The sequence below is a fragment of the Pelophylax lessonae genome, assembly GCF_965119305.1.
Source record: "Pelophylax lessonae genome assembly, chromosome: 2".
Taxonomy (NCBI): Eukaryota; Metazoa; Chordata; class Amphibia; order Anura; family Ranidae; genus Pelophylax; species Pelophylax lessonae.
The window spans coordinates 745,646,887-745,660,574 of NC_138769.1; the positions used below are offsets into that span (position 1 = coordinate 745,646,887).

Here is a 13,688-nt window from a genome sequence, read left to right on the forward strand (position 1 = left end):
CCTTATATATCTAGGGGTGCATGTTACAGCAGATTCCCTCGACCTCTTCCGGTTCAATTTCCCGCCATTGCTAGGGGTAATTAAGGCAGACCTTCGTGCTTGGCAGTCATTGACACTCTCTTGGCTTAGTCGATGTAATGCGCTCAAAATGAATGTCCTGCCAAGTTTACTTTATGTAATCCAGGCTCTTCCGATCGGAATTCCTCTCTCTTTCTTCAAGCAGGTCAGGGAAGCATTTAGATCTTTTGTGTGGGCCTCTAGGTCTCCCAGAATCAAGCTTTCGACACTCTCTCTTACTAAGATCAAGGGGGAGGGGTGGGGTTGCCGGACCCCCTACGGTAATTTAGGGCGTCCTATGTGGTGCGGATCCTCGATTGGCACTGTCACGCGGAGGCCAAGCAATGAGTGAGTCTCGAACGTGAGGTGATGGGTTAGGTGCTGCCTCTAGGCCCATGGTCCCCCCTGCCATTATTGACCCATTTGCCGGTCACCCGGTTATTGGTACCACTCTTTGTGAGGCCAGAATGGTAGGGCCATACCCAAGGGTGGCCCCCTTGCCCTCCTCCTTATTGCCTATGTAGCGGGGTTAAATATGCCTAAAGATACTGTTTGATATGTGAGAAGGAACTAGGCTCCCTCTAGTGGTAGCTGCATGGAATTTCCCAGGCTGTGACTTCCTTTTGGCAAGATGAAGAAACTACATCTCCCATGCTGCTTTGCAAGATCCAGGGTGCACGGCTGCACCGCACGGCACTATGGGGGAAGTTATTTAAAGGAAGAGAGAGGCTAAGCCCGGGGGGGGGGGGCGCCTTTCTGCGCTGGACTTTGAGGAACCAGCGAGCGAGAGTGGAGGACTGATGCTGGATATTGGGCCAAAGCCTCTTAGCCTGGAGGGACGACGTTGAACCGTCCCATCTCAAGCACGAGGCACATTCCTGGAGGTCATACTGCTGTTTGCAAGAGACCGGAAGTCATCCGCCAGAAAGACCTCGCGCGGCTGGCATATAGCCAAAGGACTGAGACCGCAGTGGAGCGCGCGAAGGAGGAACTTCTGTTGGTGAGAGGGCACATGCCCAATAACTGACTTTATCTGCCAAAGAGATAGCTTTGTCTACAGATAGCGGTAGCGCAACAGGAGGTGATAAACCCTGGGGTTTATCAATAGGAGACTCATAGACAAACAATAATATCTAAAAAAGGAGTCGCCAGAGGCTTACCGCTTTCGCAGAAGCTATTGTTCAGTTACACAGACACCCTGCGGTGACAACTAACAGCTTGCTGTGTTTTTTTTCTCTCTCTCTTGATCTTCATTCCTAATTTGGATTACAAATGAGCTCTATTCAATAACCTTGCTAGCGAAGATCAACAAGAAGGAAGAGGACTCTGGGGGAGGGACTCAGATAGGCCGACCTATCTGGTACTGTGTCTAGCCTTAACGAAGGAGGAGTGTGGGGGTATTTCTTTTATCTTTGTAAAGTTGTTTTAAGTAACCTTTTATGGGCTTGTATTGTATTGTATCTCCCTTACTCAATTTGATACATAGTAAACTAAGTTTTGATTAATTACAATCCTGTGTGCTGTTCCATTGTGTCACCCAGAAGGACTACTGTTAAAGAAGGTAACAAGGTACTGTTGCATATTGAAGTATTGTATTCCAATCTGTGTATCCATTTGATAGTCCAGTCCTATTCAGGGTCAGTTGTGCCTGAGGAGGGATCGAGCCAATTTGATTGGGTTGTTAGGCAGGGAGTAGACCCAATAACATAATCAGCAGCTCCTGCGGGGGTGGTGCTACACGTGGGGGCTCGTCCGGGATTTCTACAGTCCTGCAACACAACCCTCTCAGCCACAGAATCCCCTCCCACGCAGAAATGGATCCTGCCGCTGCTGCTGAGTGGTGCAAGGAAGAGAATGTCATAGTGGAAAATGGCCTGGTGGTTGAAATCAAGGGAGAAGCCTGGACTGAAGAAAAGCTCCTCCCAGTTTTAAGGGCACTATCCACAGACAGGAAATTCTGGGTGATTGACATAAAAACCGACACCACTGTCCCACACACGTACGCACTGTGTGAGTGGAGGAAAGGGGTCCCTGATTATTTCAACGGAAACAGTGTAAAAACTACTGACCAAACAGAACTTTTCCTGATACATCCAGGAGTTCCTACTGCGGGTCCCTCATCCTCCACTCCTGGGGTATCCAGCCAAGAAAAAGGTGTCCAAGAAGGGCATCCTGAGTCATCACCTTTGTCGACTTTTAGCTCAGAACTGTGTGCTGTTCTTGGGGAGATTGTAGCAAAATGTAGTAGGGACTCCTCGAGCTATCTGATGACTGGATATAGGAAGCTCCGGACATTCTCTGGGAAACAGCCTGTGCCTTCAGCAGAAGATGGGTTCGAAGAGTGGTTAGATACCGCCACTCAGGCTTTGGAGGAATGGGAGGTACCAGAACAACACAAGAAGCAGAGAATCACAGAGTTTAAGGGGACCTGCATTAGAGGCTGTACGTAATCTAAAGCTTAGCAAGAAGAACTGCACTGCACAGGATTATTTGGACATTCTGCAAGATGTGTTTGGTCGGACGGAGAACGCGGCTGAACTTCTCTACCAGTTGGACCACTGTTATCAAGAAGAGGGGGAGAAGTTGTCCGAATTCATTAAACGTCTGGATAGGATTATCTACCAGATCCTGTTAAAGAAAGGAATAGACCCCCGGAAAATAGATGAGACTCGTGCACGACAGGTTCTGAAAGGGGCTCAACCTTTAGATCCCATTGCTATACTGTTACGAACTCGTCAGGATGGCGGCATTCTAGAATACCCCGACCTGATTCGAATGGTCAGAGAGGAAGAGGTCATGTTGGACAACAAGAAGAAAAGTCGGCAGTTTGACTCAACTGCCCGGGTTGGAGTGATAAGTGTGGAAGAGGGTGACTCTCAAGTTGAACTCCTAAAGACCCAAGTGTCTCAGTTGATAGAAATGGTGTCCATCCTGACTGGTCAGGTATCCACTCTACCCAAGGGGAGTATATCGGAGAGGCCAGATGAACCTGTTAGTCTCAGCACAGATCCAGAGCCACGGCCTGCAAGATTGTTAACTTGTTTCAACTGCGGGGGAGTTGGGCATGTTAGAAGGGTATGTCCCAGCTCAGGAAAGGTTGCCACGAAACCTCGTGAGCCAGCGGGAAACTTCAGAGGACACCGGTGAAGGAGTCAACCGGGTGTCCGCCAGTTTTAAGGGACTCCAGGAGTGGTGCAGGATCAGGGAAACCGAGTCAGGGGGTCAGGCCCAAATACAACATCCCCAGTTCTAGACTCCAGGTTACTGAGGGAAGGAAAATCAATGCACACCGGGTTCAGCGGGGGCCCAGATCAAGGAAGAAAAAGGAGAAGAGGGCCAGGGTACAGAGGACTGAATCAGACAACAAGGCTACATCAAGAGAATTCCCAACTAACTTGGTCGGGCCCTCCCCAGTGGTCTCGGTTCAGGTAGAAGGAATTTACGCAAGAGCCCTCCTTGACACAGGGGCCCAGGTGACTCTTTTGTATAGAGACTTCTATGATAAAAATCTTACCCATCTACCTTTGCAGAAGTTGGAAGATCTGGAGATATGGGGTATCGGGACCCAAAGTTTTCCCTATGACGGGTATCTGCCAATCAAGTTGACTTTTGATCCATCAGTGGCTGGTGAAGCGGAAACCTTTGACACCTTAGCGGTGGTCTGTCCTCGTCCACCAGGGGCCAACAAAAGCTCTCTCATCGTAGGAACAAACACTGACCTGGTAAGGCGCCTTCTGATACAACTGGTCCAGGGACAAGATGCTCAGGCGCCAAGGATCCATCCCATGCTACAGCAGGCCTACCAACGATTAGTGTTGGAGCAAGAGACCCCCGCAGAAGGAGTTGGACGACTCTGGAAGCTGGACAGAGCGGAAAAGGTCTTACAGCCAGGAGAGGTGGCCTGTTTTAAGGCTTCTGTTAAACTCACATGGCAACAGCCGGGTCCTTTCATTATCTTTGAATCAGGTCAAAAGGAGAGACAGAGAGGGATAGAAGTGATCCCTGAGGTGATCCCTTTGAAGGTGTTACAGGAAAACCGTGGAAGGGTTTTAGTGAGTGTCAGAAACACCTCTATTACACCGGTGAAGGTACCGGCCAGAGTGCTCCTGGGCCAAGTCAACCCGGCTACCCCAGTTGCCCCCATTGATTTCAAAGAAAAGGAACAGGGTGAAGCGGTTATAGAGGAGCTCTGCTCTGGAAATGCTGCCCTCCCGCCGGAATGGGTGAAGAGGGCTAAGGCACAACTTGCTCGATGGAGGGAAATATTCTCTAAGGACGAGTTTGACGTGGGATGTGCCAGGAGTGCCACTCATAAGATCCTCCTGAGTGAGGACAAGCCTTTCAGGGAGAGAGTCCGGCGAGTCCCCTTAGGTGACTTAGAAGATCTACGTCAACAGCTGGCAGAGCTCAAAAAGATCGGGATTATCCGAGAATCCAGGAGCCCGTATGCTTCCCCGATAGTGGTAGTCCGGAAGAAAAATGGATCTCTGAGGCTTTGTATCGACTACCGAACGCTGAACAGAAGAACCATCCCAGACCAGTATACCACTCCTCGAATCGAAGATGCCCTACAGAGTCTGTCAGGGGCGAAGTGGTTCAGTGTGATGGACTTAAAGAGTGGGTATTATCAGATCCCCATGCACCCTGAAGATCGGGAGAAAACAGCCTTCATCACCCCTGTGGGGTTCTTTGAGTTCAATCGCATGCCTCAGGGGTTGTCCGGGGCCCCTGCTACCTTCCAAAGGCTGATGGAAAAGGACCGTTGGAGATATGAATTTGATAGAGGTACTGGTATACTTGGATGATGTTATCGTGTTTGGCAGAACTTTGGAAGAACACGAGGAGAGGTTGGAGAAGGTCTTGAAGAGGCTACATGAAGAAGGTCTGAAACTTTCTCCTGAGAAGTGCCAATTCTATCAGTCCTCGGTCCATTACCTGGGCCATATTGTGTCTGAAGAAGGGGTGGCCACTGATCCGGACAAGCTGGATGCCGTTGCTTCCTGGCCGAGACCCACAAATGTGACCGAACTCCGGTCATTCTTGGGCTTTTGCTCCTATTACAGGAGGTTTGTGGAGGGGTTCGCCCAGATTGCCCGACCCCTAAATGAGCTCCTGAAGAATGAAGAAGATGATGTCCCTGAGTTGGTAAAGCCGGCGAAGTCCACCATGGGACCCCGGAAGGCTAAGGAATCCATCCAGGATCAGTGGACCCCGGAATGCGAAGGGGCCTTTGTCCAGCTGAAGAAAACCCTAACCACTGCCCCTGTGTTGGCCTATGCGGACCCCACAAAACCATATGAACTGCATGTTGATGCCAGCCGAGATGGGCTGGGGGGGGTACTTTATCAGGAGCATGAGGGTCATCTGCGACCTGTTGCCTATGTGAGCAGAAGCCTACTGCCTGCTGAAAGGAATTATCCTACCCACAAACTTGAATTCTTGGCATTGAAGTGGGCAGTGGTTGACAAATTGAAAGACTACCTGTACGGAGCTGAATTCATTGTCAAGACCGATAATAATCCCCTCACCTATCTGTTGACTACGGCCAAGCTGGATGCAACAGGACACCAATGGTTGGCTGCCCTCTCTAGCTTCAATTTTAGCCTGAAGTATCGGCCAGGAATCGGAAATAGGGATGCAGATGCCCTATCCAGAAGGTTGCATGCTCCACAGGAGCCTGCGGAAGAATGGACTCATTTGGCTCCAGAAGGGGTGCGTGCCTTATATCAGGGAACTGAATTTCGATCCAGAGGAGGGTCAAGAGCAGAAGAGATTGGGGTTTCGGCTATCGGAGTACCCAAATGCTACTGCCAGGTGACCCAGGTTGAAGGGGAGGGTTTGCCCCGGCTGTCCAAAAGGGACTTGCGGAAGGAGCAGTTGGAAGACCCTTTGGGAAAACTTCTCTTGGAAGCCTTGGAGATCCAGAGCCCTGAGTTGCTTCTAACTGACTCCCCTCAGGGGGCCCGTCTGTTACATAGAGAGTGGACCCGGTTACAGATCAGAGAAGGAGTGGCTTACCGGAGAGGTCCATCTGAAGATCTGGAGGAGAAGTGGCAACTGTTCTTACCAGCTAAATACAGAGAGGGAGTTCTGGCCGCTCTTCATGATAATCATGGCCATCTGGGGCCCGAAAGAACCTTTCAGCTTGTCAGGGACAGGTTCTACTGGCCTTGTATGAGGGCCGAAGTTGAAGGATACTGTCATTCTTGTGTCCGGTGTATACAGAGGAAGACTCTGCCACGTCAAGCAGCCCCAATGGGCCATCTACAAAGTCAGGGACCCATGGAGCTGGTGTGCATTGATTTCCTTTGCTTAGAGCCTGATCTGAGTGGCCAGGGGAATGTCCTTGTGGTAACAGACCATTTTACCAGATATGCTCAAGCATTCCCAACAAGGGATCAGAAGGCCTCAACGGTAGCCAAAGTTCTTGTAGAGAAGTTCTTTGTACATTATGGGTTACCACAACGCCTCCATTCTGATCAGGGAAGGGACTTCGAAAGCAGACTGATCAAGAGACTGTTAGATATGTTAGGCATTCAAAAGACTAGAACCACTCCCTACCATCCACAGGGGGATGCCCAGCCTGAACGATTTAACAGGACTCTTTTGGATATGTTGGGGACTTTGAGCTCAGAGAAGAAACAGCATTGGGGCAAGCATGTAGCTGCCATTGTGCATGCCTACAACAGCACTGTCAGTGATGCAACTGGATATTCCCCTTATCGGCTGATGTTTGGAAGGGAGGCTCGGTTGCCAGTGGATTTGGCCTTTGGTATTTCGCCTGATCATACCTCTTCAGCATCGCATAGAGGATATGTGGACCGACTGCGGAAGAGTCTGAAAGCGGCCTATGACAAGGCTCAGGCCACATCTGATCAACGTGGACTGCGGAATAAAAAAAATTTCGACCTAAAAGTTCGGATCCATGACCTGCAACCAGGGGACAGGGTTTTGTTGAGAAACTTGGGTGTCCCGGGAAAACACAAGTTGGCAGACCGCTGGAAGTCCCAACCTTATGTTATCTGCAAGCAATTGCCAAACCTTCCTGTGTACCAAATTTGGCCTGAGGGAAGTGTGGGTCCATTGAAGGCTTGGCATCGGAACCATTTGCTGCCTCTCTCTGAAGCGGTTCGTATGCCCCCTGTGGAAGACTTGTCAGAGGCCCCTTCGACTTCTCGCCGGTCCAGACCAGTTACCAGATCTCAGACGACGCTCCCAGATGAGGGAGAGGGAAGTTCTCTATCTGAAGATTTGGAAGATGAAGAGGAGGTACCCGACTGGTTGTGGTCATCTCAGTTGCCAGAACCCACACCTGCCTCCCTGTCTTCATCTGATTTGGCTGATAGAGGAGCCCTTCGGGCAGAAGCCCCTGAATTCATACCCTTTCATATGCTTCCAGAAGAAGCAGCTGAGGATGAAGATCCTGAGGAGGAGGTTGCACCCTTCTCTGAAGAAGAACTGACCTCTCTTGAACCATCAGGTTCCTCTGTGTTGGAACATGAGGAGGGGGACATTGAAGAATCCTCAGAAGTGCCTGGTCCTAGTACCTCTGAGAGCATGCCTCCACGGGAACAGAGGGAAAGGAGAGTCATTCACCCACCTAAGAGACTGACCTATGATCAATTGGGTGAATGTTCGGAAGAAGCTGTTTTTACCTCCAAAAGATCTCCTGACCAGCCTAGCTCTTCCACTGTAGATTTGGTGGGGGACAACCCTAGCTCACCCCCAGGCACAACTGTACAAGCCACCCAAGTTTCGGGGGGTCTGTGAGAGATCATGAGAACAAAGTATTGAAGTAGAAAACGTTTGCATTTAAGTTTGTACATAAGGATATTGGGTTTGGCCATTATAATAAGCACAGTTTTTGATGTTCACAGTTTGGTTTACTTTGTGAGTTAATGTTTGCGCACATTTTGTTGCTCTGACCTCACTATATGTTTTTTTTTCTTTTCTCACCTTTTGATGTTTTTTTTTATTTTACAACACAAACTTTAAGATGTAAGTGTTTAAGAAATTGCAAATGCACATGTGCTTTTTAAAGGAGCACTATATTAAAGCACTAGAAATCAGCACTATATTAACACTGTAGAAATCACCTATTTGTTTATCAATTGCACTTTATCGTTTTACTGTTTGCACTACTTACAGAATACAAAATTGGATATATTCAGATTGACTTATTTCAGCAAAATGTTAATGTTTTTGTTGTATAATGCCAACCTATGCACTAGGGTACATACTGTTGACCTCTTTGGGGACCAAAGTTTCTCAAGTGGGGGGAGTGTGTAGCGGGGTTAAATATGCCTAAAGATACTGTTTGATATGTGAGAAGGAACTAGGCTCCCTCTAGTGGTAGCTGCATGGAATTTCCCGGGCTGTGACTTCCTTTTGGCAAGATGAAGAAACTACATCTCCCATGCTGCTTTGCAAGATCCAGGGTGCACGGCTGCACCGCACGGCACTATGGGGGAAGTTATTTAAAGGAAGAGAGAGGCTAAGCCCGGGGGGGGGGGCGCCTTTCTGTGCTGGACTTTGAGGAACCAGCGAGCGAGCGTGGAGGACTGATGCTGGATATTGGGCCAAACCTCTTAGCCTGGAGGGACGACGTTGAACCGTCCCATCTCAAGCACGAGGCACATTCCTGGAGGTCATACTGCTGTTTGCAAGAGACCGGAAGTCATCCGCCAGAAAGACCTCGCGCGGCTACAGAGTTCCATCTATGCTTCATAAGATGGATGCCGGGCCCCCGGATTGTTGCTGGAGATGCGGCGCCGAGGGGGGAACGATGATACACATATTTTGGGCTTGTCCCCTACTTAGGGGCTTTTGGGACGAAGTCGCGTCGGTCGTCAGGCAGCTGACTTCGGTCGAGGTGAGAGATGACCCTGCGCTTTGGTAATTGCATTTGATGAGGTGCTCGGTGCGGAAGTATAAAAAATCTTTGACTATTCAGCTTCTCAATGCTGCAAAAGCTTGTATTCCCGCTATGTGGCGGCAGACTCAACCTCCCATGCGTTCCCTGTGGATTTCTAAAATTAATAAAATGCAACAAATGGAGCATCTGATGGCCACCATTAAAAATACTGAAGAAACCACTAGGACTCTGTGGAGACCATGGGTACATTTTTCTGGCACTGACGCCTATCTGTAAGAACCCGGCTGATCATATTGTGCCTTTTGGCAATTCTTTGAGGTTCTGCCCCGACAGCCTCCCCCTGGCCCCTCTTCCCTTTTCCTCTACTTTTCCCCTTTTTTCACCCGCTCTGCTTTTAGCTTTACTGCTTTTTCATTTTACTTTTGTCCTCCATGTGGGAGGGTATCTTTCCACCTGCCTACTGTACACCTGTTGTTTATTATCGTGGTGTGTTAAAGTGCGTCTCTTCGGGGGGCAGAACCAGGCATGATCAGGCTCTCACCTAATTACGTTTGATGATGCAAGTTTCAGGCAAGGGATGCCCGAGTGTTCCCGTTTTGGTTTATATTTGCTCCCTTGAACACAAAATCTTTATCATTGTATGGCCATGCACCTGTTAATTGTTTGCTGAACCTATAATGCTTGTTTGTTATTCTTTCTATGAAAAAGTAATAAAACTTAAAAAAAAAAAAAAAAAAACTATGACTCTAGAACTGCAGTTTTCTTTCATTCGGCAGACATTTACTCTAAAGCAGGAGGCCGGACTAAATGCAGCTCATTGTTATCAAATGAAGCAGACAAGATTGTCCAACTTGTAGAATTATTCTTTAGGATAGAATCAATGAAGACCCTAAACCCTCCAGGACCCACCTAATCATCATTAATGAGCATACCACTGAAGAACACAGCATCCCCCAATGGCAACTCCATGTACAAAGTATATGGCTAAGCTCATGAAGGCCACGTCAACCAAATAGGTGACTCAGTATGCTGGAAAACCTCTTCCTCTTCACAAGTGCCTAATCTGACATCCTGCAGTACAGGTAGAAGTGTTCTGGTTGGGGTTTGAACTGAACAACCCAGTGCTGCAAGGTGATGACCACTAAGACACTCTGCTGCTCTGTCCTTCTGTTCAATTTGCACCACTCTTCTAGCATGAGCTTCTAGCTTAAACATCATAGGGAAAAAGGCAATGCACTCCTTTGGAAGTGCTAAAAATACTTGCATTGCAGTTATCTCTGCAGGAAGTGAGGTTCAGAAACCTGCTTATAGACCGTCCTCATCTTCCTATTAGGAATTGTTTGAAGAGGATTAAATTGGTCAGTTGACTGGCCCTACAAGGGAAAAGCTTGCCATGGTCAGAGTTGAGCTCCTTTCACAGGAAAAGTTGTAACAGACTCCTTTACAGTGTCTTGACTACCTGTGGCAACCTGTTGGTAGGGGTCATCTTCCTCCCTGGATGAACAAAGCAGGAAATGTATACAGGGTTTTGCCTGTCAAGCACCAAAGGCCCAGTCTACGGTGTGCCTAATACATGCAGATCTGGAGAGGCTTAATAGAAAGTGTCCATTAGTCAGCTTCCCATATACCAGCTTTATAAGGCCTGCAGAAGAGCCCCCCTCCAGCTATGACTTGCATAGAGCAGCCACAGCATAAAGGGATTAGGCTGCAGCGGCACAAGGACCTGTCGCAGTAAGAAATAAATCCTTGATAAACAGACGCGGTGCAAAGGAGAACTCCATATTGTTAGGAAAAAAAATATTATACCATATATAATTGCTACTCTAGTTATGAATTAAAAAAAAAAAAAAAAACAATTCAAACTACGGCTGCTAAAGTCTACTAAGCTGTCAAAAAAGAAAGACAGTGTAAAAGTTATTTGTTTGCTAGGTGAGAAAAACCCATAAGGGGTTAATTACTGCTAAAGGAATACTGACACTGCAGCTTCTCACATCAGAGCACCATCCCAGCAGGTGAATAATCAAACAGACCCTGCCATACAGATGTAGAGCCCTCCTAGGTAGGTGCTAGAATGAGTGGATATAGTTTTTGGTTTCTCTGCCTAACAGGGACACAGCTCTTGTTGTATTGATGATTCATATTGATCCAATAGCCATGGAGTATATTGGACAGTGGGTGGAAACCTGGCAGATGAGAGCATGGATGTCTGTACAGCCCTGGCCAATTAGAAGGAGATGTGCCCCAAGGCCTGCTGGGTACCTGCGCTTATATCTGAAGAGTACATGGGCTCGTAGTCCAGTTCAGTCTACCTCTAGGGAGAGAGGTCTAGGTGGGGAGGGGGCTGCTGCCTCTCCCTTGAAGAGGCTGCCATGTGGCCTTGGGTGGGCGACCTGAGGGCCTAAAACATTAAAGTTGTAACCCATTGGTCCTTACAAGGGCTGACTGAGGGAGGATGTCTGCGTATCCTGTCTGGTACTACTGAGGAAGGCTGGTGTGTGGGCTCCAGGAGCCTTGTGAGTATAAACCCCCCACAGGGTATCCTTGGGACTTGTGCTGTTAGATCTTCCTCTGGGTGTTAGAAGTCAGTTACTGGATGCAAGCTAAAGGATACACTGGCTAGTGTCTTGAAGAGGCAAGGTTCACTGAGTTCCTTCAGCTACAAAGGGACGTGTTCATCCCATACAGGTGCTTTATGGTCCTGCAGATGATCTGCGATACAGTTCTATTGAGAGAGTTGTCCTCACCTGTGAATAGTTATTAGGAGTATCCTACTAAATCCCTTCTCTTATCCAAAAAAATAGGAAACTACAGATGTTCACAAGGAACCACCTTCATATGTGTGGACTTTAAGGGCACAGCATGAGACAGATAACAACTACATGGATTTATCCTAAAATAACATTTATTGATTTATCTAAAACCAAATCTCAATAAAATGACAAAACTGGCCCAAAACTGAGCTCAGCCCGTAGACAGGAGATCAATGTCTCCTACTAATTTCACTCATGTACATCATACATATATATAAGGATAAGTTGGTATATATCATAAAGGTTCGTATAGGTATAAATATTTCCTCTGTTCACTGGTCTACGCGTTTCGCACAAGGCTTCTTCCGGACCATGAAGATGTACAGACAGTTTTCTCTTAAAATAAACAGACTCTATATTAGTGTTTCATAAACATAGGACATAATCTGTTTCTATGAACATCATAATAAATACAAACATGATTTAATAGCACACGGCCTTCCTTCCAACCCCCAACAAACTAGCCCGACCTGGGGCGGACACAGGGGGGAAATTGGACCAAAATGTGTTGTGTGTATATATATATATATATATATATATATATATATAGGTATCTGTCCTGATGATCCTAGGTACAAGATAAAATATTTATGTGTAGTAGTGTGAGGAGTAAATTACATTCTCTATTCTATATCTATTCATACAGAAAGGAGGAAGGATAATCACCTTATGAGGATAGCAGGTTGGTATACACCAGATGGAGTTTATACTCCCATAATATGTGGGTGTCTCTCTCTATAGGGGTCACCTAAGTATATGATCAAAGCCCATCTTGTTTATGACTCATAGTTAGTGTACTCTTATCTTTAATAATGTAGGTTTCAGCCTACCTGTAAGTATATCTCTTGGATATACTTACTGCCCCTTACCTATGTAAGAAATGACAAATGGAGGAGGAGCCTGCAGTAGTTATCTTTTAATAAAGTGTGTTTTTATTACTTCTTGACACTTTTTCGGTGAATAGGTAGGGTAATGTGTTCCTTTGGTAAAAGGGGCTTTCAGATTACGACAAGTCACCCGCCTGCAGACCCCCACAAGCACAGGCCACGGTTGTGGGGAAGAGGCCCTTGTCTCCATCAACATGGGTACAAGGTGCTTTAGGGTGGGGGGGGGGGGTGCAGAGCTTCCCCAAAGCACCCACCCACCTATGTTGAGGACATGTGGCCTGGTATGGTTAAGGAAGGGGGGCCCCTCACTCGTCCCTCCCACTTTCCTGACCTGTCAGGCTGCATGCCGGGATAAAGGGTCTGGTATGGATTTTAGGGGAGAACCCATGCTGGTTTTTATTTTTTTACATTTTGGCCACCGAAGGGCCTGATATGGACTGGGGGGAGGGGACCACACCATTTTCTTCTATTGCCGGGCAATGCCGGCATTCTTTTCTTTCCTTTCATCTGTCAGTGGGGAAGCCCGCTGACAGCTGATGAATCATGGTTGGTAAGGATGCGGGTGGCCGGCTTCCCGGCTTGCTGCTTAACAACCAGCTATTTCTTCACACAGAATTTGCATTGGTCGATCGTTTTTTTGACTGAACCGAATTCGAATCGTTCTGAAAAGTTGGAATTCGTTAGAAAATGAATAAACTAAACAAATTTTAACAGATTTCAACAAAATTCATTACAATTTCATTTTGGGATTTGGATACATCCGAATCTAGGAATAACCAAAAATTTGTCGGAATTTGTATTTGCACCGAAACAAATTTCGCGTGTCTAACACTTAAATGGCCACCCGCAAACAGCTGGGCTCCCAGCCAATGCAAATGGCGCCGATGGCAGAGCCCACTTTCCAGGCATGGATCCTCTACATATGTGTGGCATAACACCACCCTGCTGATAGCTGGGGACTCAATGACCACTCGGGACATCCTGGAAGACTTCTGGATACCAAAGGAAGCTCCTGACATCCCGCACAGCTGCCCAACACCAGACCCGCCCACCAATACT

The 13,688-nt window shown here is 47.5% G+C and overlaps 3 protein-coding genes across 3 annotated transcripts in view; 2 read left to right on the forward strand and 1 right to left on the reverse strand.

Moving 5' to 3' along the window:
* The window catches only part of LOC309548372 (uncharacterized protein), a gene marked incomplete at both ends in the record, with an annotated part of 1,605,927 nt that overhangs the window by 210,421 nt on the left and 1,381,818 nt on the right, over positions 1-13,688 (forward strand).
* LOC309547863 (uncharacterized protein) overlaps positions 1-13,688 on the forward strand; it is a gene marked incomplete at both ends in the record, with an annotated part of 116,907 nt that overhangs the window by 27,161 nt on the left and 76,058 nt on the right. The gene's annotated exons all lie outside the window — the stretch shown is intronic.
* LOC309547864 (uncharacterized protein) overlaps positions 1-13,688 on the reverse strand; it is a gene marked incomplete at its 3' end in the record, with an annotated part of 89,688 nt that overhangs the window by 12,073 nt on the left and 63,927 nt on the right. The gene's annotated exons all lie outside the window — the stretch shown is intronic.